The sequence below is a fragment of the Oncorhynchus keta genome, chromosome 10, assembly GCF_023373465.1.
Source record: "Oncorhynchus keta strain PuntledgeMale-10-30-2019 chromosome 10, Oket_V2, whole genome shotgun sequence".
Taxonomy (NCBI): domain Eukaryota; kingdom Metazoa; phylum Chordata; class Actinopteri; order Salmoniformes; family Salmonidae; genus Oncorhynchus; species Oncorhynchus keta.
Window position 1 is genome coordinate 10351339 of NC_068430.1, and position 6443 is coordinate 10357781.

The following is a 6443-nucleotide window of genomic DNA, read 5'->3' on the forward strand; positions in this document are numbered from 1 at the left end:
AGAGAGCATAATGATATAAATATTTTAAAAACTACAGTAACCTCTATCTACAGTATCTCTATTTAGGCTATTCTCTTGTGGTCTACTTTAACGAATACAATAACCTTAACATTGTCATAAGGCCCCTGGCAGTTTTCCCCCATCGCACGTGTGGGACTGACTTCTGCAACTAGTAAGGAGAGAGGAAACAACATCTCTCAGATTGAAATTGTCAATCATCCTTCCTCGTTACTAACTTCTGAAGCGTGCACTGACTTGATGCCTCTGCAAATCCCAAGTGGCCAGACAACAACATACAAGTAGGATTGAAACATTGTTGTCGATCTAGCGCAGAAATCTGTGATATGTTTCTTTCCTGGAATCGGGGCACACGTCTTGATGATTAGGCTATTTGTTACATGTGTGGCGCCAGCAACGGCAATGAATAATTGGTTGCCAGTAATGAACGGTAATGCAACGGTAAAACTCGGGCTAACTGCTCAAACAACGAGATAGAGACATTTCTTCTCAAACGAGGTAGAGGCACGATGTCTTCTGCTCCACTGCTTAGAAAATACCTCCTCTCTTTCACATTTCATTTGAATCAATCGAACAGAAGACCACCAAAACCGATCGCATCTGTAAAAAAATATAAAAAAAATATTGTACTCACCGTTTGTAGGTTATCAATGGACTAACTTGTTCCAATTTCACTCACTGGGATGAGTGGAACTCTTGAAGACGAACATGTCTTGAAGCCTACAGCAGGGATATTGTCCTGTGGCTAACTAGTAGCGCTGTAGCTGTACAGGAGACAAGAGGGCAGGCAAGAAATGCTACCGCAGCTGTGTCGCTGGCTGCCGCCCGCTGCAGACTATTACAGAACGCCCCTCGACTACAAGTCACACCGGGGAGGAGGGTGGGGTTGGAGGCAGCAGACTGGGCTCCAAAACATCAAGTGTAGACAGATACGCGTCTAGTTTTTGTCTACTTTAGAAACATTTCAAAATGTTGGACTTTGCGACCATTCTGATGATAGCTTACCGATGTTCTGCTATGATGAAGGGTTGATTAGTTATGCCACAGCCGTATCTGCACACATAGGTCTTGACCTATAGGGTTGTGGTTCATTTCATCTTTTTAATAATGGTTGAAAAAGACATGATGGAAATATCTTTAATTTCCATTACAATGTGGTCCTTCTGTAGCACAGTTGGTAGAGCATGGCGCTTGTAACGCCAGGGTAGTGGGTTCGATTCCCGGGACCACCCATACGTAGAATGTATGCACACATGACTGTAAGTCGCTTTGGATAAAAGCGTCTGCTAAATGGCATATATTATTATTATTATTAATAACTTCAACTTCTATGTCTTGAGTTGAAAAAAACATATCAGCCACCAAAGATAACTTAACATTCAGTCTAAGCACCATAACTTCACTGACTAAATCCCAATTTCTATAAGTTATTATCAAGAAAGGTAACGGACACATTACAAGTGCTTCATTGAAAATGCACAGAATTTATACGTTTATGCAGGCTTACATTCCTTCTATAGTTAAAAAATGGATCAAAGATAATATAGGTGAAATCCCATAAGAATTTAACCGATTTTCTGGCATAATGAGAGTAAACATCTGCTTATCGTGTGTGTTTGAGGAGGTAAACATTGAGACCCAAATCCTTATGGGAGATCTATTCAGATCTTTTTGTAAATTATACATTGAGGTCAATTGGAGATTTGTACGAAAACTAGCACAGAAGCTACGTGAGCGGATCTCACGTTAGGATTCCTCCCAGAAATAGGAAAAATGTCTGCCTTGTGGTTAATATCATACTGCACTGTACTGCAAAAAGACTGCATCTGATATATTCTTACCAGACTTACAGAATCTATGTCAGAACAGGCAGTGGCTTGAGAGAGAAAAAACGATGTTACTGTTACTACAGTACATTCCAGCCTCCTAATCCATCTCATCCTCTTCCTCCTCCTCATTCTCTCCTCTTCCCCTCCTCTCCCACACCCCCATCTTCTTAACCATTCTCCTCTTCCTCATTCTCTTCCTCCTTCTCCTCATTCTCTCCTCTTTCCCTCCTCTCCTACACCCCCATCTTCCTAAACCATTTCCTCCTCTCCTCCTCTCCTCCTCTCCCTCTCCTCCTGTCCTCCTCATGGCAGTTGCTGAGGTCAGGAGTTTTACCCATTTGCAGGTTAATAGTCTGAACATGTTTAATATTTCATGGCATCATGCAGTGGCTAGCTGCTCTACTTTCTGTCAACATCAAGGGAGAGAGAAGTTTTTACACCGACATGAATAAACAAAACACAAAGAGAGAGAGAGGCATTATCAGGTTCACACAAACAAACACACACACACACACACACACACACACACACACACACACACACACACACACACACACACACACACACACACACACACACACACACACACACACACACACACACACACACACACACACACACACATCTGGTACTGTAGTTTATTAACATCATTAAAGTTTAAAAACACCAGTGGCTGTCAGAGATGGAAGGTGCTGACTGCAGCAGTAATGGGTAATATAGCTTAAAATGAATGACCCAACTCAGAAAGCATTAACACTGATGTTGAGAGGTTTTGTAGTGCATGGTACTGCATGTACTCTGTGATTACTGTATCACATATCTATTTTTTTTAGTCGTCTTTCAGTTACACAAGGTGATATTATTAAGTAATTATGAGTTTGCAACTATTGTGTATTACCATTTTACAATGTAATTTGCAAGTCCATACCAGGCAGCAGTGGACCGTAAAGTCAATTATAAACTAGTTGTTTCGAGCCCTGAATGCTGATTGGCTGACAGCTGTGGTATATCAGGCCGTATAGCACAGGTATGACAAAACATTTATTTTTACTGCTCTAATTACGTTGGTAACCAGTTTATAATAGCAATAAGGCACCTCAGGGGTTTGTGGTATATGGCCAATATAGCACGGCTAGGGGCTGTGTCCAGACACTACGTGATGCGTCATACATGAGAACACCCCTTAGCCATGGTATATTGACCATATACCAACACTCCTCGTGCCTTATTGCTTAAGCGTAACCCGTGAACTGCACATGTCTGTAGCTCAGTTTGGTCAACATTGATTTCTCCCCTCAGGGTGCAGAGCAAATCGATGCTAGGTGTTTCCTATAAGTCTCCCTATAGAGATGTAAGCATGTCAGCTGTGATCGACTATGTGTTTCATCAACAACCACTTTGGGCGGTTTACCAACCAATAACGCCCTGCTACACATGTCCGTGTGACTGTTATTAATTGCAGATTAAATGCGTCTTCATGGTATATCATGTATTTATGTAGTCAGAGACATAGTGTGAACCTGCCAGCAAAAGAAGTCATCAGTGTCAGCAGCATGTCCTCAAGTCTATATTTCTCTGTCTATACTTTATGTATTTTTATTTAACCTTTATTTAACTACGCAAGTCAGTTAAGAACAAATTCTTATTTACAATGACGGCCTAGGAACAGTGGGTTAACTGCCTTGTTCAGGGGTACAATGACAGATTTTTACCTTGTCAGCTCGGGGATGTAGAAGGTTGACTAACTAGAAACAAGAAAAACAAACACAACTTTAGATTTTAATCTGTCAATCAATGAAACCGTATCTGGAAATTACTGCACTTAAAGACAATCATGTCGAGAGGCCTAATTAACGGAATCCAGGTCTTTTGTGCTATTGACTGAATTGTCAATCAGTGAGTAAATACAATTTGCCACATTAACCCTGGGTTTCTTCAAACACAAGAGCAGACACTGATTGTAATCTGACAGCTGAACAGAGGGAGAGAAGCTATTAGCCTAGCTTCAGACAGACTCATGTCTTCACAGTTGTCATTAATGATTGCCTGTAATTTCAGTGTTAAAACCACCACGCAACGCAGTCTTTTTATGTTTTTTTTTAAAGTGCATTCACCAAGTCAAGATAGCGAACATTCTGGTACCGAGCAAGCTGGTGGTACCGAGACTAGACCGAGAACTGGAGTGTCTTCTACACAATATATTCCAAAGGCGGGGGACCGCTTGAACTTTCAAATACCGAGAAAGAACAAAGAAAAGAGAGGTAGCTACTTTCTCAATAGCTAAATTCGCTGTATATGCTAGTTAGCTGATGTTTTCCCACATTTAAATAATGCTAACGTTACTGCATGCTAGCCGGGAACTAAGCTAGCTAGCTAGTTGTAAACAAACTGTATTCCATCTGTCTGATCATTGAATTTGACCCCGTTAAGCAAATAACTAGAGGGTAACATTAGCTTGTTAACTTAGCATGTTCTTCGCTAAGGTCACCTGCTTTTATTGCACCTGAAATTGAAACATGGTTTAGCTGGTCAGGTAGCTACTTTAGCTAGGTAGCCATTGGAGTGTAGAGTGGAGGTGGGCACTACATGAGAGTTGTGTTAGTTAGAGGTCTTGTGTGAAATGTGCATGCTGTTAGCCTACATCTTACACACCGTTTCAGCAGGTAACATTAGCACGCTAGTAGTCTTTGCTTGGACACACCCACGGTCCCTGGTTGTCGTTACATACCCTTCCAGACAGAAGTGACTTTGGATCCTAAATACAGGGAACAAGTCCGAGACAACCTGTTCTAAAGGACACAATTTAGAGGTAGAGGTGCCATTTCTCGAGACCCAATTAGTCAGTATGTCGTAGTGTTTTGTATGTTATTGACAAAGCGAAAAACAGGTTTGGAGAAAATGTTGAAAATTATATAAGAAATAAATAACAGAAATACTTTTACATAAGTATTCAGGTCCTTTGCTATGAGACTCGAAATTGAGCTTAGGTGCATCCTGTTTCCATTGATAATCTTTGAGATGTTTCTACAACTTGATTGGAGTCCATCTGTGGTAAATGTAATTTATTAGACATGATTTGGAAAGGCACACACCTGTCAATATAAGGTCCCACAGATGACAGTGCATGTCAGAGCGAAAACCAAGCCAGGAGGTCGAAGGAATTGTCCGTAGAGCTACGAGACAGGATTGTGTCGAGGTACAGATCTGAAGAAGGGTACCAAAAAATGTCTGCAGGATTGAAGGTCTCCAAGAACACAGTGGCCTCCATCAATCTTAAATGGAAGAAGTTTGGAACCACCAAGACTCTTCCTAGATCTGTCCGCTTGGCCAAACTGAGCCATTGGGGGAGAAGGGCCTTGGTCAGGGAGGTGACTAAGAACCTGATGGTCACTCTAACATAGCTCCAGAGTTCTGAGGAGCGCTGGTCGAGGGAAAGATGAACAGAGTACCAAGAGATCCTTGATGAAAACCTACTCCAGAGCACTCAGGACCTCAGACTGGGGCAAAGGTTCACCTTCCAACAGGACAGCGACCCTAAGCACACAGCCAAGACAATGCAGGAGTGGCTTAGGGACAAGTCTCTGAATGTCTTTGAGTGGCCCAGCCAGAGCCCGGACTTGAACTCGATCGAACATCTCTGGACAGACCTGAAAATAGCTGTGCAGCGAAGCTCTCCATCCAACCTGACAGAGCTTGAGTGGATCTACAGAGAAGAAGGTGAGAAACTCCCCAGATAGAGGTGTGCCAAGATTGTAGCGTCACACTCAAGAAGTCTTGAGGCTGTAATCGCTGCCAACGGTGCTTCAACAAAGCACTGAATAAAGGGTCTGAATACTTATGTAAATGTGATATTTCAGTTTTTATTTGTAATACATTTGCAAAAAATGTCTAAAAACCTGTTTTAGCTTTGTCATTATGGGGTATTGTGTGCAGATTGATGAGGGGAAAAAAAACATTTTCAAATAAGGCTGTAATGTAACACAATGTGGAAAAAGTCAAGGGTCTGAATGTCGTCGGTGGAAGAAGGTGATGACCGAAGTACAGCGTTATTTATTTAAACTGAACAACATCAAACAAAGAACCAAAGAAGCACAACCGAAACAGCTCCAACAAGGTGCAACCCACACTAAACAGAACGTATAATCACGCACAACTCAAGGGTGAAAACAGGCTGCCTAAGTATGGTTCTCAATCAGGGACAACGATTGACAGCTGCCTCTGATTGAGAACCATACCAGGCCAAACACAGAAATACCAAATCGTAGAAAAAAGAACATAGACTGCCCACCCAACTCACGCCCTGACCATACTAAAACAAAGACATCACAAAGGAACTAAGGTCAGAACGTGACACTGAATACTTTCTGAATGCACTGTATGTCTAAATAAATCACTGTGTTTATTTCTTGAAAATAACTGCAAATATATTTGCATGAATCATTTATTTCCCTGAACCTCCTTTTGCTATTTAAATGCTTAGTATGATAATGTTGGTGTGTAGATACAAATGTAAATATATTTACATACACAGCCCTGATTGGCGGACAGGATCGTCTAGACCAGTGGTCGCCAAACTTTTTAGTCCCGTACCCCTTC

General features: G+C 41.6%; 1 protein-coding gene across 3 annotated transcripts in view; it reads right to left on the minus strand.

The window, feature by feature from the left end:
* Positions 1-841, minus strand: part of LOC118379254 (protein phosphatase 1 regulatory inhibitor subunit 16B-like) — a 171820-nt gene extending 170979 nt beyond the window's left edge. For all 3 annotated transcript variants that reach the window (XR_008144038.1, XM_052526471.1, XM_052526472.1), the window contains exon 1: positions 653-841. The gene's annotated coding sequence lies outside the window, so the exon portion shown is untranslated. The remainder of the gene's footprint in view (positions 1-652) is intronic.
* Between the last annotated feature and the right edge of the window lie 5602 nt (positions 842-6443).